Raw genomic sequence first — 25714 nt, forward strand, 5'->3', positions numbered from 1 at the left:
GGGCACCCTGCTGCGACAGATCAGAGGAGAGGAATGCGATGCCCTACCCCAAGGGGGCTTGCTGAGGAGCAGATAAGATACCGGAGAACGTGATGGGCGGGAGTGAGGGAGGGAGGGAGGGATGGAGGTGGGCAGACTTATCGGTGTGAGGTAGGGGGAGTTCGGGGCGAGCCTTGGAAACAGAGGGCAGGTTGAGAGCGAGTGGGAAAAGATGTTGGAAGACGTCAACTGGAGAGTCTGGAGAAGTTTTTTTTTTCTCTGACTAGATGTTTCATTTTGACCGCACCGAGAGAATAAGTTTGTGCGTCACTTTTATGTCTTTTTATTAATGTAGCAGCAAAGGGGTTTAATCCACTGATTAATGAGAAGCCCAACATCCTGTTTCCATTTTCAATGGAGGACTTTTTCATCCCCCAGAACTATAATCCTCTAGAGTGTGACTTAAATTCATATTTGATCATATCAATGCGTCAAACGCGTATGTATGTGAAATCAACGATAACGGGGATAACACGCCACATCAACTTACAGTCATGGTCTTCTCAATGTAAGAACTTCCGAGAGACTATTGTAAGCAGAAGATCTTTGTTTCTTAGTTTTGAACTGGTTTGGATTGGTATTGCAATTGAAGGGACTTTAAACCTTGAGCTTACCATTTCCTGTTTTGCTTTGTAGTTACTCAGTTTGTGTTTTCTGTTTCCCTCCGTCTTATCTTCTCTACCTGCTCATAGCCCTTTGCCTGCTATTTGTGTCCTGCTTATTACAAACCGTTACACTTACATCACAAGGATGTGAAGCAATGTTGGCCAACGGTGAAACATCTGACTCTTCAGCTGCCAAATACTCCAAAGTGTTCATTAGGCGGTTTGTGTGTTTGTCTGTCAGCTGTTTGGTGCTGGCCGAGTAGCACACAGCTGGTTAGAGCTTTGTGAAGGAGAACAGCTGAACAGCTCACCCATTGGTTTTGAAGCCTTGTGCTTTGCATTTTGACCAGCGCCATCTTGTTTTTTTGCAACCATGCACCTATTGAATGGTACTAGCTGTCATTCACGCTGTATCCACGCTCCAATGCATCGTCTATTTTACTCTAAATGCGACCATGTTTTACAAAATGAACTTGAGGAAGACTTAAAACTAGTGATTGAGACCATGAACTCCTCCAGAAAATGTTTACTGAGTTATAATTAGATTCATTTTCTGCCATCTGCTGGTCATTTGAGAGAATACAGGTTTCAGCTGCTACCGCATTGGCTTCACTTTCTGGAACTTGGCACATTTATATAAACAGTCTATGATTTGAGTGAACCAAAACGTTGAAGTTATCTGTATCTGTAGTCCGGAGAGTCAATACTCAAGGTGTTAGTAGGCAGATTTTTCTCTTACCTCGGAGGATGGCCTGGCTAACCTCCGGCTGGCTGTAGCTTCACAGATCATTTACAGATGTAATTTGAATATGAAGGTCCTCAGAAGTGATGAACTCGCTTTAATAAATTAAACTGAATTGATCACTTATAGACAAGGTGTGTAAAAAAAATATATTTTGCAGGAGTTGACCGACTTCAGCCGCATGACACAGGTAAGAAGGATTGCCGTTCATTTGGTGGCTTAATAGAAAGTGGGAAACCCTTATTAATGCATTATTGACATTTAACGGCGTTATAATTAAAGAGGAAGGACAAACACCAGCCGAGGGATTTACTACTGCACAAGACTTTGCAATGAACAGTAGAATGAAATATGAACTTGAAGGGAGGCACTTCAGGGAAGCTGCACCACAAACGATAGTATATCCATACTGAGCAAAGTCTGTACTTTATGGACTGGAAATCCAGCAGCACCTTTCTCCTTATGCGCCCCGCTCCACCAAGGAATAAAGGTGAACGGAAGGAGGTGTGAAGATGAATGTCAATGTCCGACCATTCCTGTGAGAGATTGTTTTTTTTTTTATTAATTCTTGTATTTTGTGCAAAATTGTTTTTATAATTATTTCATCATTTCAAGTGATACTTATGTACAATGATCCAGGATTATCTCATTGAAAAGCAACCAAAAAAGAAATTCTATCATTGAAGCTGCTTAAAGATAAGCACCAAGCGAAGAAATTGAGCCATTTTAATGGAAACTGTACGCTGCACAGTCTTCTGTTGTCCGCTCCTTCCAGTCACAGATTTGTAGATACCGGGGATGACACCAAAACCCCCCCGAGTGACGGAGGCTTTGGACATCATGGCTCTGTTGATCATCCACGCACTCTCATATTGAGTGAAAAGTAGGATAAATAGAAAAATGCTTGTTGGGTATGTCGGGACTCAAATTCACAAGCAGTGCTTTAATTTTTGTGCCTTTTTTTTTTTTTTAAAGCAAACATCTTTCACACGCTGACAGAACAGTCGTCAGGGGGAAATTGCGGGTCAAAGTATTTCCCTAAGGACACTTGCAGACTGGAGGAGAACTGGGGATTGAAAAAACGGCCTTCTGGTGAGTGGACGGCCTGCTCTACCTTCTGAGCAACAAGGTAATGTACTGTATGTTTTTATGACATCATTTATTTCATGATATCCTATGGTGGGGGATAGTTTTCTGGTTGATATAAGTTTTAGAATGTCTCCCTGTTATTGGCAGAGATGTCTTGGAAATTGTGTATTTTGGACCACATTTTTGTTGACCTTGAGGTTGACCTTTGACTGAACAGCCCCAAAAGTTCATCATTCCCACCAAGTTTGGTGAAAATCTGTCCATTTGCTGTTGTTATTTTACACACACACACACAGAGACACAGACACAAAGGGATAAAAACTGCACCTTGCTTACGTGCCCACGCTGGCGAGCAGGATAATAAATACCACCGTGTTCAAACATAAATCCAACCTTACAATGATAAGTGGGTATGTGAGAAACAGAACACGACGCCTCGAGGGGAAAAAGAGCGGGACAGGCGGAGGGAATGATGTTGGGATAGCCCCAGTTACTGACCCCGGGGGCACGGTGCCTCGTGGTGGGGCAGAGAGGTATGAAGAGAGGGAGTATAAATGTGAAGCTACAGGCGTAAGTCAAGAAAGATCCTCGCTGAAGATGTTCAGAAGTGAAGGAGGGGAAATCAGCAAGAGGGATTCAGACAGGCGTGCGATGGGGAAGGGGTTGAAAGGTGTAATGGGTGAGAACACGGAGGACAAGATTAGGGTGGAGAGGATAATCACCGGTGCAGGAGCGGCCGGGAACGAGCGCATTCCATGTGACGTGTGTTCATGCCGTGCAGTTCCTCTCCCTCTCCTGGCACGTTTACAGTCCAATTGTGATGAAACCCATTCTCTTTTCCCCCGTAACAGCTTTGCAAATTAAAAGCCCCTGGCATTCGCTCGCTGGAGTTTGTCCTCAGCTATTTGGAATGGCATCTTTACTCTCTCACAGAGAAATAATGGTCTGTAATTATGCATATAATGAGGACATATGCACAGGTGAGTGTATGCATTACCACAGTCCTTGTGATTAGTCACAAATGAACAAATAATTGTTTCTCCTTGATATTCCCCTTTTAATCTCTGTAACAGTGTCCGACTCTCACAGAGTACAAACGCAGAAGGGACTTGTGGGCATGCTCAATAGATCAGGTTGCCGGGAAGTGAATTAGGCGGAGAAAATGGCCTTTCTGCATACAGTGGCTGCCTCAGACAGGAAGGTTAATGGCTTTATTAGATTGCAATGACAAATTATCGCAAACACCTCTGAGCAAACAAATAATTTGGTTGTGCGATTGCAGAACGCAGTTATTGTTTTTATGGAATATGCAATCCACGGGCCTGTTTGTGTATGTGTCTGACAATGGCGTGGACATGTGTACATGCACTTCACATGCCTATGTTTGCATTCAAACACGTGGCATGATATTTATTCATGTACATGTTGTGCGTACACATGTAAGTCGTACTGTACCACCTTGCCTTCAGATGCGATGTTGTATCCTTTCAGAGCAGTTCTCCTTAGAAAGTATAGTGAGTTAGAATAAGGGAGCCTGAGGCCGGCTGCCTGTATGGGCCCGGGACTCTGGGGCCCCATCAAAGGGCCTTTTGACTGGTCACTTATGCGTAGAGCGTGTACAGTGTACCATAATGGTGTTCTGGGGGGCATTAGAACCCACATAAACACTGCAGAGGCACTCTCCAGCACAGACCAGCAGCTCCCCCCCGGGGCTACACTCTGGCAAAGTGGCCTCTAACACAATATACATCATGTCTGTCTGTGTTTGTGTGTATGCGTGTGTGTGTGTGTGTGTGTGTGTGTGTGTGTGTGTGTGTGTGTGCAACGTAGTGCCTCAGTGACAAACCAGAGGGAGTCGTGTGAAAAAGGCACTGAGGTGTGTGTGTGTGCGCGTGAGCGAGCAAGTGCACTCATGTGAATGTATATGTCTTGTTGTGGGCTCAGGTGGTCAGGTCACCATTGTAGGAGATTACCTCTGATGCTTTGCAGGGGTCTATCAAGTGTAGGACATCAACATCGCCCCTGTACTTGTACTCACACACACACACACGCGTCACCTTGGCCTGATGGGACATCACTGGGGAATGTACATCCACCTCCAAAGACCATTTGTCTTGATAGCTGGGATATCGCAGCCCCACAGCGCTCCGTCTCTCTCGCCGCCTCATCAGGTGTCCCTCGGGTGGTCCGAGGTGCCCGAAAGGTAAAAAAGGCAGGAACGGGCCGATGCAGTGTTTTGGCTGATTGACGACAGCCCGGCTCCCCCATGTGAGTTCAGAAACAGGCTGTTTCCCTGCCTGTTTTTTAAATTTTTATACCATTGAGGATATAACACTGGCACATGGATGTTAGGCAGTAAATCGTCTCCACAATAAGCCGTGGATGGATACTCATTATACTTCAGTTTAAGTGAGAGCGGCATGAAAACAAGCAAAGATGTTTTCCTGTCCCCCCTGTCTTTTTTCAAGACACTTTTTAATCCTGCGAGCTGGGAATTCCTGGCAGGCGTCCTCCCTTACCGACCGCAGATACATGGCTCTGCGGCAGGAGAGTGACGGAGGCAGATGTTTGGCCGTGTTACGACCCCGATAATAAGGCAGACATGTGGCTGTGCCGCATCAAGAGGGGAGCAGGTGCTGCCACCACACAGCCATTACCATCTGCATTGATGAGATCGGGGACTGCTGGTTGTAAGTCGGCTAGTACCCCTTCAAATAAAAACATAAATAAATGTGCAAGCTGGCCAAGTCAGCAACCTAACCCCCACCCGATAAAAAAAAAAAAAAAAATCAAATCAAGGGGCCTATAAAACTGGGTGTACATCCTAATGTTATTGTATATTCTAATCATATTTTTAATCTTCTATGATATCACTATAAAATTCTTTTAATGCCCCATTTGGCACTCAAAATACTGTTGTGATATTTATCCCCTGGCGATTAACACGGTTAGCCTACTGTAGGGATTAGTCAGGCAGAAATACAGAATGAACTCTCCGTGTTGAGAGGTTAAAGTATATGATGGATGAAGAGGTGGAGGTAAGGACGGACGGATGGAGGGACGCTTGGGTGACAAGGTGGTCCCGCTGGCTGGGGGAAAAGAGGGCAGAAAAAAAAGGAGAGATGGATGAGGGATGGGGGGAAGGAGGAGGAGGGTTAGTATCACTTTAACGTCCTCTGACGTCATGCTGATGCAGAGCTGGCCGGCCGGACGCGAGCGGAGGAGAGGGATGCCGAAAAAATGCAAACTCCTCAGCACAAATTTCCCACATCCGTCCCCTGCAGGAGAGGATGGAGACCCACCTCACGACACCCTACGCGCGGAAGAGCGGATTAATATCTCTTTTTCTCCACCGAGTGAACGCGACAGTGCTGTCGGCGCGGCTCAGGCTGAGGTGAACGCGACGCACTAATTTTTAAAAATTGGGGGGGGGGGTATTTTTTTTTAAGAGAAGCGACCATATTGAGGTCAGAAGAAAGCGTTGCCAAGGCGACCGGCTTGCTGGGGAGGACACTGCGGCGCGCGTCACACGGCGGGGGGGACGGGACGACGACGAGCTTGCGTGCGCGCGCACGCGCGCGCCTCGGAGAGCCGAGGCGGTCACGGGCACCCGCACAGCAGCGGCGGCGGCGGCAGCATCAGCAGCGTCGTCCCGCGAAGACTACACCGGAGCACCGCGCCGTCACCGAGGCTCTGCCCGGATCTTCTCCGTCCGTCAGCGGGACTTATCGGGGATTTATCGACCACAAAACATAAAAACAAAACAAGACTAAACGCTCAACAAAACCCCTCCCCCAAAAAACAAACAACAACAACCCGGCGACCACTGATCCGACACAGGTGACAGCAACTGTCAAATCAGCCGAGAGCCCCGCAGACACGTCCGGGTTCTTTTTTTAATTTTTTTTTATTTTTTGGCGGGGGAGGAGGGGGGGTTATTATTATTTTTTGTTGAAAAAGAGCCGACTCTCCTCCCGAGGCGAACCGGGCTGTCGGGCGACAAATCAATTCCTATATTTCCTTCCGCTGCGTGGACGGAGAGCGAGGCGAGCCCGCCTGCCCGGATGGGGGCTTCCGGCCACATCCCGCCGCACGCGTGTGTGATGCAGCTCCATTCCATCCCGGTTGGTGGTCGGTCTCCACGGTCCTTGTCTCCGGTCATGAGGACCCACCTGCCGGCCCGGCTGGACTGAACGAGGTAGTGCTTACCGGGAGGGGAGGGGGAGGGGGGGCTCCTGCTTTTCTTTTTTATTTTTTTTTATTTTTAGTAATCCCTTTTTTAATTATTTTTTTTTTTTCAAATTTTAAATTGATGTTTTTCGTTGGCACAGTTTTTGCTCGCCTGACATTTTACGGCTCTGGAGGAAGGTGTAGTGAAGGGGACGAGGAGGAGGAGAGAGGAGAGAGGAGGAGGAGGAGGAGAGAGGAAGGAAAGGAAACAGCATACAAAAACCAAATAAAAAAAGAGAGTCATCAGTGGGAATCTGGAGCCATACATCTAACAGGTAGGCTGAGGTTTGCATGGTCAATTCTGATCTCGTTGACATTTTTTTTTTTTACTATTATTGCAAAATCCAAGCTACTCCTGATTTGCATTAGTCTCACATTTTGAAAAAGGTTACATTAAAGGAAGGCGACAATCAGCGAATTGGGACTAAAATGTCGATTGCATTTCTCTTAGAATCTGCCGTTATTATTTTTTGTTCGTTTTCCTTCATGCAATTCTTAAGAAGAAGAAATATTTTTTTGGGGGGGGGAATTAATTCAGATGCCGTGTTGTCACTAGCAACAGTCGAAATGGGCCCATCACATGTCATTTGTTTTGGCCAATCTGTTGTATTTTCTTTTGGCAGCATGTGCGTGTTGGTGCGTGTGTCATGCGTGTGAACCTGCTGAGCGGCGATTGTCCGAGCTTGTCGGGAGGGATTTGGAGCTTCAGTGCGGGGCATGAAGCCTCTCCTCTCCACCGGAGAAGCTGCGTCCCCTGTACCGTTAATGAGGACCTGGACGCAGAGCTCCTCTGGCGAAAGGGGACAAACAGAGGCTGCCATTCAGTGACCCTCAGCTCATTTCTCTGACCCCCCTATAACGTGCAGAATTGTGAAGCCTTTCAATCTGAGGGCCCCGCTGTCGGCCACTGGTGGCGGTCATTACTTCGCTTTTGCGTTGTCTCGCATTTGTCTGGCGTTGGGGTGAAATGGACACGAGTGAAAGGGGAAATTTTAGCAGGCAAAACCCGCCTGTGTTGCAGACGGATGTTTTGAATGATGCACACGGACAAAGGTCCCCCTCAATGGTGAAATCATCCTTCAACTTGATAGGAGCGTCATTTCGTGGGGTCTTTATACTCGAAAGACCCCAGGAAACGCCATGGCCATGAGAACATATTCCCCTAAAAGCACCCCTACACACACACACACACATGCACACACAGCACGAAGAATGGGGAGCATTTATATGCTGTGGCTGGTGTTGTGGGGCATTCGGATCGGCAGGCCCTGCTAGATGATAGAATTCAACAGGGACAAGAGGACCTCTGTTCTTATCTGCGGCGACGAGAAAGCGAACAAAACTCAGCTCAGCTCAGTTCAGCTCAGCTCAGCTCAGCTCACCCTCTCCCCCTGGCTCAGGCAGCTAGCCTGCCCTATAGAGCATAGGATATAGGGACATCTCTTCTGTGGGTAGAAAGCCTTTTAATGAAGAAACATGTATGGTTGTCCTTGCGCTAAATAGATGTTGCCACAGAGGAGTTGTTATTCATCTTGACGGCGGTGGGCTGGAAACTGAAGACCCTTGGAAGGTAGAGCGCTCATGCAGCGTGTAGAAAGAATGTAGAAAACCAATGCTTGGTGCCATTCATCCCAGGCAAGGTGCAGCAAAGCTGGACGGCAGATGGGGACTGAGGAGTTCGGAGCGTGTTGTTGGGTAGATTGATGGCTCCCAGTGTGGGTCACTAAGCAGTCAACAGATGCCGGCCAGCGTTGTGACAGGGTTGGGTTGGAATGGCCAGCACAGTCCTACGCACTTTTCCATTGAACGGCGGCTCGTTTTGTCCCTCACTTTTTTATATTTAACTGCGGGTAAATCAGCGACACTGACCCCCAGTTTGCAACTGGCAGCAACATGCGAGCTGAGTGATCGGATCACAAGTGGACAGCTCTCAGAACGTCTGTTTTCACCTGGCAGCAGAATGTGCCTCCACGTGCGTCTTCAGTGAACACTTGTGCACTGATTTCACTTACCCGCTCTGCATGTAAATCGACATGTGCATCATTTCCGTTTGCAAAAGAGCAAATGTGTTTTAAAAAAATAATAAAACATGCAAAAAAACTAATTTAAAGTGCAAAACGAGGCTTGAGTCACGAAATCAGACGGGGAGGGCGAGATGTTCACGTCGCACAAGCAAAGAACACACGGAGACTTCGTCTTTACACTTACTTATCAAATCGAGACACTGCAAGCGGCACCGCACATAATGGGTGAATTCTCTCACTCTCTCTCACACCGCTCCATTCCCGACAGGAATTTTACAGAAAAGCCACAATGCTCCCATACACAAGACTTAAATGAGGCGGGTGGCTTCTCCAGTTCTTCCGCTCCTCCGGTAGCCATGGCAACGATCCGCTTCCACCGCTGTCAACATGCCTCGTTCACGTGAATTTTGTGGAGACTCATGCGAGGAATGCGGCTGAAATGTAATGTTTGTTCAACAAAGCCGGAGAATTTCTTTCTTTAAAATCAGTAAAGCCAAGGCTGGGTGAACATACAAGTCCTCAGGGAGATGCTGTCGCTCATACCTTACTTCTGTTTGAAGGTGCAGATAAATCTATTTCCAGAACTGCCGGCGGAATTTAATGTTCCCCCCCAAACTGCACAAATTTGTCTTCTACTTTTCAGCCTCACCTTGAAGGCTCCAGTGTGACAAACTGCACAGTTAGCAGTTGTATAATTGGCAGGATATTGAATAATTGTGGGGAACCCTGTTTTCACATTTGATGGATCTGTTTAGGAAAGTTGACCGGGTCGGACAGACACACACTTAATGAAGGCCTGCGTTTGGGAGGTAACAGAGAAATATATATCAGTTGGCTCAGAGTATATGCTCAACATTTTAATCTATGACATGTTAGTCTTGCTGTGACCACATTTTTGTTACTAATAAACTCCATTAGGGCTACAACTATTTTCATAATAGATTAATCTGTAGATTATTTTCTCAATTAATCGGTTAGTTGTTTGGTCCATAAAATGTCAAAAAATGGTGAAAAATGTCGACCATGTTTCCCAGACCTCAAGATGATGTTTTGTTTTGTCCACACACCAAAGATATTCAGCTTACTGTCATAGAGGAGCAAAGAAACTAAATTCACATTTAAGAAGCTGAAATCAGAGAATTGTGACTTTTATTTTTTCATAAAAACTACCTCAACCGATTAATTGATTATCAAAATAGGTTGCGATTAATTTAGTTGTCGATTACTAATCAATTAATCGATTCACTGTTGCAGCTCTAAACTCCATCACCTGCTTCTCTAGTAGAAAATAAATGAGATTTCAACAATTATATAGCAGTAAACAACTAGTATCTGATTAAATATATAGTAGATTAATGGTGTCCTGAAAGGAGAATAAAGTCCCATTCCCTCGTACGAGTCCAGTATGCAGGACCGCGGGTGAAAGCGACCTTCCAAATCTCCTCGAACGAAGAAACTATAAAAGAAAGACCAGTGTAAATATTGTCTTCTCCTCTGTGCGTATGGTTACATTATGATGGGTACATAATGTTACGTGTCTGTTTTCATTAGTGACCGGTTATTGTAGGTGTGACAAAGTTTGAGTGAGCTGCCGAAATGAATTTGCTCTGCAAATCTTGCCTTTGCTAACTGGCCTGCTGCCAGCGGTGCCGCGGCACATGGCACGGCATTGTGGCCATGGGCTGGATTGCTTATTTTTATTGGCTCTCATGTACACATGGGAACTTAATTCAGTTGTGCTTGTCATTGTGCGTTTAGAGAGGTCGGAGGTGTGGCCGACGAAGAATTTGATTTGCTCCGAGATGATGGTGGTGTAGTGAGACATCTAGTGGCAGCAAATATCATGCATACAACCTTTAACTGGAATAATTCTATAATATATGTATGTATCTTCCTTTGGCCCCAGCGGCCCCATGCAATCACAGAGTCTTTAACATGTAGTTGTTTTCATGTATTTGCAGGCAACTGCTCGCCACTATTAAATTGAATTGACTTTTGGACTTCGTTCCTCCACTGCAAAAAGAGTGTACGCTTTTGCCAACACCATATACTCTGCATGACTCCTGTACTGCCTTTATTCCTCATTCATGTATTCATTTGTCTCTCTTCTCAATTCATTTGTAGCCGACTCATTCATTCGGTTCAAAGGAAGCCTGGCTCCATTTTTCTTTTTTCTTTTTCTATTTTAGCAAGGAGTGTGTGTTGTTGCCATGGCAGCATCTTTTTTAGACGGATAAGGCCCCGCAAAGATTTTTAAACCTCAATTTCGTGTATTGTTTTCATTGGGCTGGCATGTGTGCGTTTTATATCAAAGCTGCAGAATTAATCAAAAAGCAAAAAAGGAAGAACTGACATCATCATATCGACTGCTGCAACATCCAAATTGCTGTGTGATGCATTTTTTCCCCCCCTTATGATAAAGCTCAGTAAACAATGTTCTCGGGTGCTGCGCAGAATCCTGACATGAAATCGTTATGATCAAATATTTTATTATTATTGTCACAATCTGCAAACCTAAGCATTTAAGATGTCTTTTTTACTTTTTCTGCAGTGGGAAAAAAAAGCATCAGTTCAGTGTACAGAAGGTGGGCAGTTTGATCCCCGCTTCCCCCAGTCCACATGCCGATGTGTCCTTGGGCAAGACACTTAACCCCTAATTTGCCATTGCTTATGGCAGAGTATGAATGTGGCAGGAAAATCATGCTAAAGTATGAATGTGTGTGAATGGGTGAATGTGACTTGCGTGGTAAATAAAACTAGAAAAGTGCGATATTAATGCACTCCATTTATCATTTAGTCATGTAGTCTTTGTGTATATTGAGCTGAATGCTATTGATCTGGCTATTTTCCTTAAGAGTTATTGAAAGAGGGAAGCTGAAAGATGATATTATATGGTTGCGGGTTGTTCCCTGAGACGAGTTCCTCAATCTTCCCTGCACAGCCTGTCAGTGCGTCTGTTTTGTTGCGATTCTCTTAGAGCGCTCGTCTCCCACAGCCCCACCACTGTGGCCCATCTCTCTTCTTTTTCTTTGCCCATTGAATGCGATCTTTGCTCTCTCGGGTGCAAGATGGAGACAAGGGGTTTGAGCCATTACTTGTCTCAGCTTCCTCCTTGCTCTCTCTTTTTGTCTGTCTCTGTTCTCCATGTTGCAGTAGTTTCTACTGTTTTGCTTGTCTCTCCCGGTTTCTCTTTGGACCCGCTCCAAACATTTCTTCCTCCGTCTTCTCCTTTTGTCTTCGGGCGAACAGTGCTGTGGCGTCCCCGGTGGGCTCATTAAGGTTAGATCAAGGTCGAACACTTTCGGACACATTTTGATAGAATTTAAAAATAAATAAATAAATAAACCCTGATGTTCGCTTCCAGCGTCTCCAACCAACTGCAGCAGCAACCCTTCACCACTCCTCCCAGCCCCTGCCAGAACCAGGCTGACCACCACCTAAGATCAATGAACACTTGCTCCTCTTTTCTTCAAAGAGATAAAAGCCAAAGGAAGACAGAGACGGTGAGAAGAGACCATCCAGAACATCCATCGGCTAGCTCAGCACCGCTAGCTCCCTTCTTAAGTTTGACATTGCGTGAGGGTGCATGTAGCTCTGCACTCCCCAGCTTTGTGCTCTGACAACAGAAAAAAACCCTGCAAAGATTAAAATCACTGCTGGGTGATTTTCTTTTCTCTTTTTTTTCTTTTTTTAAACAAATAATTCCATTCATAATAGAGGTGCAAGGCTACAATGGGATTTCATGCTTCTGAGTTGCGGAGTCGGGCCCCGAGTAGAAAGCGAGATATAGATTTGATGGAATCAACAGTGCTGGAGTCAGCAACAGCCGGGATTAAATATATCCTGCTTTCTGGCAAGTCAAATTGACTGACAGTCAGAATCCATGTTGCCCTGAGTGGTGCAGCTCATCCCTCTGGCATGCCGGGGGTCTCTGCTGCATTCCTCCAGTGCATCCGTGGGAATTGTACCTGTGTGCTTAATTTTATACCCTTAATACCCCTTTGCAGTCCTTTTCATAGACCAGGGATTTTACTCAAAGCTCACAGCAACATCAGGACATGTGTTTGTGGGGAAAATATATCTTTTTTTGTTTCTCTTTGTTGTTCATTACAGTGTCCCGCAACACAACATTGCAGTGCATCTTTGACATTTGTCGGTTTTACAACCCCTCACCCGTGTTACGTTTTTCGCCATGAACAGGGATTGATGGCCAAATGCAGACAAATTGAGTGAGTTATAGTATTGACAGCATCTCAAGGTCAGGAGTGTCCACATCCTTGCGAGAACCCCGCAGTAAACCCCTCAGCATTGCAAACAAGCTCTGGGTCAGCGTGGCTGGAGACAGGCCGCCTGGAAAGCCACTATTCTTGCCCTCTTACCCCCAGACACTTACACAGAGAGGAGGAGAGGATGTGCTCGGAAAGTCAAGTGACCGCGGGTGTCACAAGAAATCGAAAAGAGCGCTGGAACGCAACGGAGAGCAAATAGGAGGGTGTTTCAGAGAAGCGAGCTGTGAGGGAGCATACTGCGCAACGGGGAGACAGAGAAGGCAGAGGGAATCCACAACATTACACCGTCATCTCTATTTTGCAATCCTTATATCTGCTGTACGCTACCGCTTCCCTGCGCACACATTAGTATGGGCTGACACACCACCACACATATTAGTATGAGCTGTCAGCGGAAGCCCTAACAACTAGCTAGAAAAGGACCAGGTGAATGGTAATGCTGGCAAAGGAAGCAGCAGAAGTAGTTGCTGTGCTGGCCGACAAGCTGAAGTGCTATCATTGTGGCTGCACTGTATAATGATGAGGGTTGTTATAAAAACATGGGTATCTCCCTCCAGACACACACACAGACACACAGACAGACAGACACACAGACAGACACACACACACACACACACACACACACACACACACACACACACACACACACACACACACACACACACACACACACACACACACACACACACACACACACACACACACACACACAGACACACACAGAGAGCCCTGGTCTCAGTCAGTCAAACATAATGAGCCTCCGTGGTGATATAGCCAGTGGCTGTCCCACAGTACAGGCTCGGCTGTTATCCATTTGATGTCCGTGTGTTGACATAAGTGACGGTGGGTTGCATTGTTTCGGTTTGAGGCATGGCCAGAGCTGCTGGCTAATGGCAGCACTTGAGGATGCTGAGATACTACTTGCTGCTGTCGATCTCACGGGGGTTGGCTGAGCTGTTTTCAGCAGCATACTTCTCTCTACCTTCTCTCCTTTGCAGACATTTAGGCGTGCATTTGAGTACAGTTGCACATCACCCCCTCATTTGCCTTAAGAATTGAGTCCCAGCCCCTCCTCCTCTAAACAAATGGAGCGTTTCAAGTACTTCCGTGTGCTGTCTAGCTCCGGTTGATGCATTGTTAAGCTGCTGCGCTATAGTTGTCGTCATGGAGCATGCTAATGAAAAGAATAAGGCTGTTGTTATATTGTGGATTAGGATGTCTCTTATTTGACAGGTCCTTGCTAGACTATGGATGTATTTGTGTGTACGTGGTGGTTGGGAACGGAAGCAGAGGTGCGACAGTGATGAATGAGCAGCAAACCGGCGCTGTTGCGCTCGATGATGCCAAGCAGGCAATGATTGTCCCTGTTACTGTCGCAATCAACAAAGAAAACACCAACCCTCAGGATGAAGAGCGACACACGCTCACGTGCACGTGAACACACACCACAGTAAAAGGGTCAAACACTGGTGAGCAAAAGCTTCCAAACCTTCGCCACGCCTTTCTCCTTTGATTTATTTTAAGTACAGGCACTGTCTTTTTTTTTCTTCTCTTGATATTTAAGGATGCAGCGTTTGTCCTCCCTATCCTTCATAGAAAACAATGCAACGCTGGTTGAATCATTCATCTGTGACTCTTCACACTGTCTCTCAAGGCTGAAGCAATTCTTCTGCTGACAAATGGTTGCAGGATAGAGGGGCTAATTTCCAATCTGTGTGGATCACTCCCAGACCAGACACCCCACTTGAGCAGATTTTCACAGGCTATACTTTCACAGGCACCAGCTCACAGCACCAGGGTATAACATAAATGACATAAATGCCAATGTTCTCCTTTGTACCGAACTTTATTGAGTTCACTTATCTGGCACCCTCAGGCTGCAGTATCTCGGTGAAAATGACTCATCTTCCCTGTGCAGTGCCCTTCATATGTCCCTTCGGACTGCCTGGAATCTACCTAAGGTGTAAGAAAAATGGAATAAAAGTGCAAACAAAACAAGAATGTAGACTTTTGTGGTAACAGATGTGAGAATTTAGGAAGCAAGAGAGATCACAGTAGGAATAAAGAAGATACAAAGACGAGTCAGGAGCATGTACCGCTCCCTACCATACTAAATGGTGCAGGGATGTTAAGATAAGATAAGATAAAGGCGGGAAATAAAGAAGGGAGCAGCTCACCATTAGAGGAAGAAAGATAGGGTCTTGTCACTTTAATTAGCCAGAGTAAGGGAGTGTAACCTTGATCACACGCTAGTGCTAACGGCTAATGAGTGGTGAGATTGCTTTGCTGGAATATATGGAGTGTGTTGGTTTTAGATGTCCGAATGGTGTGGGGTGCAGTTGTTTCTGCAAAGACAAAGACCTGGGAAGAAAGCAACCGGCGCTCCCCTGGTACCTACATGAAACAATCTCTTTGCATTTGGGTTGAAACTCCAGGGACTTGGAAACAAGACAGGGAATCGGAGAAGGGGGGAGTTGATATAGAGGGCTGCAAGTCAGCAGAATTTCTTGGCATCTTTTTTCGTTCAACGGCCTCTTTCTCTCGTTCCTTTTGTGGGGAATAAATACATTTCAAATGATGAGTTCTACCCACCGCATTCGAGAACGTGCTTCGCATTCTGGAAGACAGAATGGCTGCAAAGGTGTGTGTTGAGTCAGTACGGTTGATGGGTATATGTGCCAAGCACATGTATTCCCTGTATCGAGAAATTGTTGACAAGTACATATCTGAATTGATTTTCCAAAGGTCTCTGCTAGACTGACCCGTAGATTGTGTTCTTGACATCTTATTTTGCAAGACTTTGACAAATCGGAAGAGGTGGGGTTGTATCGGTTCCAGTAGCGGGTGAGCCAGTAGTTCATTATCATTACTAAATTTTTATCAGAGGATTACTGCATGGTCAGTCAATCGATTTTTGTTTTAGGCACACTTAAGGGAATTTGACTCCCAGTGGGCACCACATCCTCCAAATCTACAGTTGCCAAAATCTGTTTACCTCTCTCATTGTCACCCTCCTCACCTCCCCTCATTTGCCCTTTCATCTCAACCCCCTCTCTTCTTTGCCACTGACTGCTCAGACTGGCCCCTGCCCTCTCAATTTTCTCCTCTCCACTTAATTAACCAATTGATCAGGATGCTCATAAATTAGTCCAGTGGACTGGCCCTCATAGAGCACTCTGCCCCTTCTCTCACACCCCTCACCCAGAGCCATTTTTCCATTGGCCTCACTGTTACAAACAAGGTCCCAGGCCACCCTAAGCCAAAGGTATTTTTTAGAAATTTCTGTAGATTCAGCTCCCATGAATTCGCAGTTTAGCGAAAACCCGAGAGTGTGGAAAGAGGAATTAAGGCAGTGGGGAGCAAGGAGTTGGGTGGAGGTCAATACTGCTCTTGTAGAACCCCTCAATTCATTAGACTCACAAAGCTTAACCTTTTCATGGCACCCCCCTTGTGTCTGTAAATGTTTTCCCCTTCCTGCTCTCCGTCTGACCTGTTCTCCAGAGCTGGGTGCAGGGTTCCTGCTCAGAGATTTGCCCAATTAGGAGGATCTCAGAGATCATTATTGCAGGAGGCCTCCCGACCCCCCACCCCCCACCTCTCCCCCAGCATCCTCTAGCCTATTCCTTTCTGTCCTGCCTCTGTACTCGTTTTCCTGTTTACATCATTTGTACCACTTAAAAAGTTCCGTCCTCGCTTAGCCCTTTACCACAACCGTGCTCATTGTTCCTCCTTTTCATATAGCCCCCTCACTGCGTTTCTTATTACCAGACCCTCCTTTTTTCCATGTTTCCCTCTCAGCCTCTGGGTTTTCATCCTTTTGGCAGCCATTGCTGTACTCCCCCTGCACTCACTGTAAATCCTCTTCACCCTTATCCTCTGCCGTGTCTGTAATGTTTATCTGAGCCTTGCCTCATGGTGCGTCACATCCTTTGGCCCCTGTCAGGTTTTTTCCTCGCCTAACGGAGTGTTTAGGGGAGCTAAATGGATCTGAACCAGGAACATGTGCTAGCAATGATCTGATTCGGGGTGCTTGGATGGTTTGATTTAAAGGCTCGGCTCACTGGCACATAATTCATTCACATCCCAAGGTGTCCTGCTGGGGCCACAGCCAGGGACGGGAATTTGCGCTGAGCCAAAAGCAATGTTTGTGCTTGTGGAGGTCAGTTAAAAACAAAATGCTTTGGCAAACCGCAGAGGGGAATGCATATCTAAGAGAAATATTTCCTGTTAAGAGTGCGACAAGGACTTATTTACGGTGAAGTTCACATGAGGTAGGGCCTGGGTGGCACAGAGGAAATTTACTTACCCATCACCATAGTGAGCTGGGTTCACTCCTCGGCTGTGGTCCATCCACCTATGCTGGGTGCTTCATCAACACATTGGTAAGTGACTAAAGGGGAGAGAAGCCAGTGAGGGATCATAGCTTTGCTGCACAGCAGATGTGACTCCACAAGTACCTTTGGAGTGTGATGGAAACTTACGTTGTCAACCATGGAGCACACTTTGGTTAAGCTGTTAACTAGCAGGTGAAAAGAATATAAACCCTATGTGTATAGTACACGGCAATGCCCCTAATCCAAAATGTCAAAATGTTTGTGTTTTTTTAGCATGAGGCAGAGCAGTGGCTTTTGTCACCCAAAATCTTGGGGAGTTTGACATCCCTAAGCTCGGTAGAGGAGAGTTGTCCTCATTGTTGTCTGCACACACTGTGTTGTACATTGCAGGACTTTTGACTCCTGTGGCTCCCATGGCTCAGCGCTGTCATGCACATGCACACACGCAAGGGCACACGCAGGTTTACTAGCCTCTGGCATATTTCTCTAGAGCTGTCACTGCACCTTACAAATGGGAAAATATGTTTTTGGGAATAAATCTGATCTCCCAAGTGCCCCCTCTAGCCCACGAGTCTTCTCTGTACAACAGTTGTAATGCTATAATAATTTGTCTTGTCAAAGCCAGACTTCAAGGTCGGTCACGACAGACAGGGATTTAGAGTCAGAGCTGAGCAGAGAACAAGTTCAACATTGTGGTTTTGCGTATGAGAGTAAAATGGTTCCAGAGGGTTCTACAAGTCAAGGTCAGTGACAACAGTGTCTCATGGGGCTGGTTTGGGAGGAGTGGGTGCCACATTAAACACCAACCAAAATTCATCCCGTCAGTGACAGTCTACAGAGATTAGCATACCTGTCAGCCCTTTAGTCAGCATGTTTTTATTCATAATAATATATAAAGAATCTTATTTATTAATTACCAGGACACTGTTAATAAGCCTTAACTTAATTACACCCAGTGTTCTCATCACCTCTACATTTCGGTTTCCATGGAAATTAAACTCTCCCTCTGCACTGACTTAAGGATGCTAGAGCTGTAATGAAAAAAAAATATTTTTATTAGTTTGCATTGTTGTAAAATTGTTAGTAATGTGAGCTCCACCTAGAAAGTATCATCGTTTCAGACAATACAATCAGACGGGGAGTAGCTTGATCTAATGAAAATTGTGTTGGAACAGCAATGCTAATGATGATCACTGTTGAAATTGATTATTAATATATCAAATAATAGTGCATTCAGTTGAAATCATTTATTTGTCCTTGAAAAATCTAAAATAATTGAAAGCAATATTCTTAGTAAAGAAAGCATTACCTTGAAAAGACCATACATACTGTCACACTGCTAGATGATGCATATGAAGAGCTTATCTCCAATAAGACCTCATATCATATGTGAGCTACTGTACGAAGTACATTGTAAGATCAGGCTTCAGGAAGCAACGTTCTTCGAAAACCTTTCCCCCTTCCATCTAGTGTACCTTAATCCCCGCCATTATCCTCAACCTGGAAGCAGTGAAGCGGTGGTAAATTATGACTTGCAGCCAGTCATCATCATAAAGCTCTGTTCAGCTGACGTCAGCCACACAACCCCAGCTGTAAGCGCCCAGCATCAGTACATGGGGAAGGGCTTTTTTTTATTGCAGTCTTTTTCCTGGTGTTCCATATTTTCAGAAAACTTATTAGTTTTAACTTTTTCATCCTAAATCACCATCAGACAAACTCACTGTATGGTTATGTAGGAGTTGAGGTAGATTTAGCCTCTACCACCTCCCTGCTGCCACAATGCTCTGTTGAAGAGTTATTTACTAAATTGAATCCAACATCCGCCCTACCATGTTATCTCAAACTAATGCATGATGGTTACAGACCTTGGCACGAGCCTGGCATCGTCATTCACTTGATGGAGTAGCTGGTGCGGGACTGTTGTCGGTTCTTTCCACCCTATTATGGACGACAAGTGAAGCCCCCTCAACATATAAAGAGGCTCTCTACTGTGACGCAGAAATGTATGAAAGAATCCTGGTGAGATCGATGCAAAGGAAGAAGAGCCAAGTACATGGGGAAAGTGAGAGTCGTGAGATCTGAGCTCTGAGATATTCATTTTCATACCCGGCCAGAGCTCCATGGCCGAGCCAAAAAAGATGTGATTTTTGGTCATGTCAGCCGAACAACGGGCAGCAAATATCTGACTAGTGTGTTAAAGCAATCTACCTCGAGGGCTCATGGTAACACACTTGACACACTTAACCACATCACATAACACACTCCTTTCAATAGTTTATAAGTGGTACAATTTAGTTTTGAAAAATGCTACATCAATAACTGACTTACCAATCACTTGCGTGAGGCACATTGACAAGTTCACAGGGCGTTACACCTCAGTACCTCTGTCTTCAAGGAGACATTTTTTGTGTTTCTTAAAAAAGTCGCATCGTACCCTGTTGGATCGAAACACATCAGACTCTACCTGAAGTGAGGCGAAGTGGGATAATACAATCACACATGTTAATTCTGGTTGACTGTGTGCATTCATATCATCGCCGCTCTTTATCCATCTGTGTTTAATATCGTGGTTTGTTTGTACTCCATGTCGATTGGCAATCGACAAAGCAGCTCCCCGCAAACCATCCGCGAAGGAATACAGGAACAGATTGTGCAGAAATGTTATCGTGTGTGTGATGAAAGTTGTAAACGCTTTGTCTCAGCTAGCTCTCAATTACCCATGTTTAAATTTTCCTGGCAAGTGACCTCAAGCCAATATAAACAAGCGATGGCATGCCGGAATTATCTCCAAACTACTCAAGTAGAAGGTGCGCTTGAATTGTAACAGAGTGTTTGACTTTGACACTTCAGTCCACTGCTCAATATTTACAGACAATAAATGTAGGATTTCCTTTTTCCACGACCATTGTTGTATCATAAGCATAACCAGGTTAAGGAAGACCACAAGTCTTACCCTTTTTTTTGCCTGAAATGAAAGCTCTTATCCGTGTGTTCAGGCTCACATGGATCATTTTCGGAAAGGTCATACGAGTTATTCTGGTCTGACTTGGAGACTGCTTATTTGCACTAAACAGTTTTTTTGTTGCCAAAACCAAGTCATGCCATCAGTCCTTGCCTCTCATTCCTGCCAGCTAGGGCTGTGTGATATGAACAAAATCTCATATTCCTTCCGGTAGAGGTCATTTCATACTGAAATAATGACACATAGCATTACTCATACCTTTTGACCTGTAAATTCGGGACCATGACGTTTGTCGTTGGAAGTTGTGACTGCAGCCATTATCCCCTACCATCTATGTGATTCTTTGCCATGTGGTGTACCAGTGCCTCTTATAACGTCTGAGGTTGGGGTTTGTTTGGAACTCCCCACTCTGTCCGCTATCTCTGCACTGTCTGACGTTTCTTGTCTATAGGTAAAATAGGTTAGTGGTGTATGAGTCTGTTGTGGGGTCTGTTCTGCGGCATGATTTGCAAAGTACAGTTTTCTGGTCCATGTCAGATTTTAAACCCAAACCACACATCTGTCCGCTAGAAGTAGCCCCTCTTTTAGGTAGGGAATCCTTGCCTTGCGTGACTCCTTCTGCTCAGAATGATTCTGATCTGTGTCATGTTCACTCCCCCCCGCCCTCCCCGCCCCCCCGTTTTCATGCAAATTGGAAAATGATGAAAAATATTGCCTTTAAGAGGGGGATCTGAGGCAAAATCATAGAGAATAATAGAGATAAATATGAAATAATAGACAATAATAAATAATTTTTTTATAGCCACATTATTATATATCCCCGTATTGCACAGTCCGAGTCACATGTACACTTATATACACATACACGCAGGATCAAGCTCTTCCTAACTTCCTGATCCATTTCTCCTCTTCTTCCTCCATTCTAGCCGCTGGTGTCTGTGTGGTCTCTGCTTGAGGTTATGTAAGCAAAGCAGGTGTTGCTGAGAGATTGTGTTTTTTTTAGAGCTATTCCTGGGCACAGGTGGACACGGACAGGCAAAGCAACACATCGACGCTCCCCGGACGCTCCTGCCATTTGTGAGCCCAGATGTTTTAGGCCCGGGCAGGAATAGACCTAAGTACGCACGTGTGTGTGTGTGTGTGTGTGTGTGTGTGTGTGTGTTTATACAGTATGTCTGCATAGCAGCATAGGTGCATCAGGGTTCCAAACACCTTACACTGACACTGCGGAAAAAACACAAATGCACGGCAGCAAAATAACTGGACTGTTTCTGTGCACGCACTGTCACCAATACATAACATACATCTTGCACTAAAAGCCCGATGTGACTGTAGTTTAACAGCCTTGGGCCGGATATCTGCCTTCTGCAGTATATACATTTTCCCCCGACATGCCACACAACATACATGCTTCTGAACTGCTGTGTGGGGAAGATAAACATCCCATAGGCTACATGTTTATCTGCAGGTAAATGCAGCGCAGGAACGTTCTCTGTGATAATGGCGCTGGGTCGATAAGAAACAAAATGGGATCTGGAGCACAGCTGCATGGGCCTTGACGATGAGACATTTGGTTGGTGTCCGCATGTGTACATTTTGGTGTGTGAATGGTGTGCGATTAGAGCCCTATTTCAATGATAAGGATGGCTTTTAGAGAGTGACTTGTAGACCGACTGATGCTGCCGTTTGGATGTAAAGGATTATCCCATTACTGAGACCTGGGCATTAGCACTCAGCCACTCACCTCAGGGAACGACAGACGGACAGAAAGGGAGAGAAAAGGAGGGACATGTGGGACGGGGAGGAGGAGGGAGGGGGGATGCTGCTGTTGTATGAAAAAGATGAGGAGGGGTGGCTGAGTGAGTAAGAAATGGAAGAGAAAAGTGAAAGTGATGGGAAAGGGAATGAGAATGAGATGGGGTGGGGGGGACATAAAGGAAAGGGTTGAAAGAGCGGGGATGAAGTGAGAGACGCACCAGCAGCAACAGCAACAGCAGTAGCAAGAGAAACCAAGACAAGACATTACGAGGGGGTGGGTGAGTGAGAAGGGGAAAGCTGGAACACCAGATAAAAGCTGATGATGAAGATTTGATAGTGTGGCTGTGAAAGAGATCCAGGGTGCATTAGGGAACAAAACCATGAATGATGCATCAAAGAAAGGCCTGTTTGAATTATTGCGGCTGGAGCGGGGGTTGCTTGAAAAGAGAATTTTATAAAAAGAAGAAAAAAATAAAAGAAAGGCGATTGGCAACAAAAGAGAAACGAAGGATGAGTGTGGATGAGACGAAGAAAAAGATGGAACGAAGAGGAAATGTGTGAGATTAGAGGCACACGGAGGGGAGTTATTCCTGTACCATTGTGGCAGGAAGAGAGAGAGAGAGAGAAAAAATGAGATGAATGAAGAAGGTGTGTGTGAGCAGAAAAAGCCAAGAGCCAAAGGGGGCACATGCAAAGAAGTAGAGAATATGTCCACAGAGAGAAAGAGAGAGAGAGGCTGATGAAAACAGAGGACAGGTCATTATTCTGTCAACCCCCCCGTGGATTGATCCAGTGATCTGGCTCGCCTACACACTCATTCACACACATAGAGACACACACACACACACACACACACACACACACACACACACACACACACACACACACACCTGCATTGATTTGATTGGGGTCCTGTCTGGTCCTGTGTTGCCTTGTTGTTTACGAGTACTGTATACTGCACATCAGTGCACACACACACACACACACACACACACACACACACACACACACACACACACACACACACACACACACACACACGTGCAGCACTGTGGTTTTACAGCGTGACTCCAGCATTGCCCTTGAGCGTGTCCACATCGCAAACACCTTCTATCAGCCTTGCCGAATTTATAAATTTTAAGAAAGACTGTAAAATCAGTAGTCAAACAAACAAACCGGTGGTCAAACTTCAACTATTTGAAAACATAAAGAGGCTACAAAACAAATTATTGTTATGGATGTTGAGATATAGCCTGTCTGGTCATAGGACGGGTCTCAATTGACGGTCACATTCAGTTGGTGCCATAACAATCACCCAGAACAACCATTAATTTACCACTTAATATGAAATGATGAGTGGCATTGGGCTCCGCCACCGTTGGAAATATCACTCTGATTTTGATATTACATTATTTTGGTGTCACAGTATAGGATGTGCTGGAGGTTAAAAGTGCACACTCGCAAGCTAAGTTTTGTTGTTTTGACTTGAGGGAGTTGGGCCTGTGCCAGACACAGAGAGCAGGTAAAACGTATACAGCAGGCTGCGGCTGTTCAGCAACAGCAAGTGAACACAGTAAAATAGATACAATAAGACAAACTGAGAAGGGATTACATAACATCTGTTCCTCTGATGATTTCTTAAGGAATTGAATGTAATCAAAAGCGACCACCCAGACATGAGTGGGAGTTAGGTGAGTTGAACAGTCACAGAGCACAGAAAACATCGTATAAAGTAGCTGTGACGGAATATAATTGCAATCAGATTGATTCTGTTATTATATTAACTTTCTGTGACTTTGATCACTGTGAAATTTTGAATTTGGAGGGCTTTAAAAACAAACTTTAGATCCAGAGCTGTAGATTGAAATAATGTATTAAGGTCTGGCAATGAGATAAAATGTTAGATGTCACTTTTTTTTTCTTAACACTACAGTCAAAGAATTCGGTTCCTCCGTCTTCCTCCCTTTCCCAGGAAACAGATCATGTCCTCTTCCTTTATACTGTAAAACTGCAATACAACATTTTCCTTCTCCCGACCGTAGAGCATAACAGCTCACCTCTGTCTCCCCGGTTGGCAGTTGAAAAAAAATGTTAATACATGTTGAGTCTGAACATCGATAGCTTTTGATCTTTTAAATTGGAAACCACTGGCTTAGCACACAACACAAAATATTGGACAACGTTTTGACCTCATCAGTCTACTGTCAGTAATTCATAATGCCAAAGTGAAACACGGGTTTTTAGAAATGTTTAATTTGCATGTCTGGATTTGGACAGTTTATCCCATGTATCCTCTCCATCTAAGATTGGAAGGGAAACGTCTGTGAATCTTCAAGTCGGGTTTTTCCTGGGACACTTGGCCAGTCAGAGACCCGAAGCCACTCCAGCCTTGTCTTGGCTGTTATACTCCCCGGGTCGTTGTCGAAGTGAATCGCTGCCCAAGTTTTTCGGTCACGTGCACGTTGGAGCTGTGTGTTGTCTGCATTCACTCTGCCCTCTACTCCGACCACTCTCCCTGTCCCTGCCTCGCCATCATCTCATGATGCTCCCACAACCATGCTTCACTATCGGGATGGTGTTAGCCAGGCGATCAGCAGTGCCTGGCGGGACATAGTGTTCACAGAGTTCTGCCCAAAGGGGTTGTTATCTCATCAGACCACCAGATAATCTTTTTCCTCGTGCTCTCAGTCCTTTAAGCGCTGTTTGCCAAAACTCCACGGAGGCTGTCGTATACCTTTTACTTAAAGTGGCTTCCATCTAACCACTCTTCCGTAAAGGCCTGATTAATGGAGTGGTAGTGGAGATGGTAATCCTTCCGGCAGGGTCTCCCGTCTCTGCAAGGGACTACAGAAGCTCTGTTAGCTCTGTTATTCACTTCCATTGTTCTGGTAAGAGTCCTGATGGCTCCAAACGTCTTCTATTTCACATTCATGGAGGCCACTGTGCTCCTGGGAACACCCGGAGCTTTAGAAATTATTTCATCGCCCTCACCCCCCGATCTTTGCCTCGCCACAGTTTTATTGCAGAGGTCTGCAAAGAGCTCCGTGGACTTCATGGTGTGGATTTTGTTCCGACGCGCAGTGTGAATTGCGGGATCTTGGACGCACAGGTCCGTGCCATTCTAAACTTTGTCCGATCAATTCTGTTTGCCACAGGTGGACTCCGCTCACATTCGAGACACATTTCAAGGACAATTAAAGCAAACAAGTGGAGTGCAACGGCAAAAAAGGCTGAAAACCATCGGGTATGAGAGATGCCGGGATTTGAAAAACATTTGCAAAGATTTACATCAACACTCTTTGTCACTGTGCGCAAATTAAAATCTCTAACAGAGTGAAGATTTCAAAAAGTGAAGGGTGCTGAATACTTTATCTAGCCACTCTACATTGGACTATGACATTTGATGAAATGGCAAATGTGAACTTTGTATAGGCCTGAACAGAATATTACAACTGTCAGTTTGTCTTCCGGAACCTCGCATCTAAGTGGACTATAATGTGCAGGTTGGCTGTAAACAGGATTTGTGCTGAGTAGTCAGAGAGTGCTGATGACAGAGAGACAAAAAGAGCATGTGGCAGATGTCGTGCCAGTCATAATACTGCATGTTGAACCGCACACACAAACGGACGTGTGTACGCGCAG

General features: G+C 45.3%; 1 protein-coding gene across 4 annotated transcripts in view; it reads left to right on the forward strand.

The window, feature by feature from the left end:
• Positions 1-5956: 5956 nt before the first annotated feature.
• nlgn2a (neuroligin 2a) overlaps positions 5957-25714 on the forward strand; it is a 165266-nt gene continuing 145508 nt past the window's right edge. For 3 of the 4 annotated variants that reach the window (XR_004790306.2, XM_035626890.2, XM_035626893.2), the window contains exons 1-2: positions 5957-6673; positions 6807-6980. The gene's annotated coding sequence lies outside the window, so the exon portion shown is untranslated. The remainder of the gene's footprint in view (positions 6674-6806; positions 6981-25714) is intronic. The other variant, XM_035626892.2, reaches the window with a different exon arrangement.

The sequence above is a fragment of the Scophthalmus maximus genome, chromosome 2 (assembly GCF_022379125.1).
Source record: "Scophthalmus maximus strain ysfricsl-2021 chromosome 2, ASM2237912v1, whole genome shotgun sequence".
In the NCBI taxonomy this organism is placed as follows: Eukaryota; Metazoa; Chordata; class Actinopteri; order Pleuronectiformes; family Scophthalmidae; genus Scophthalmus; species Scophthalmus maximus.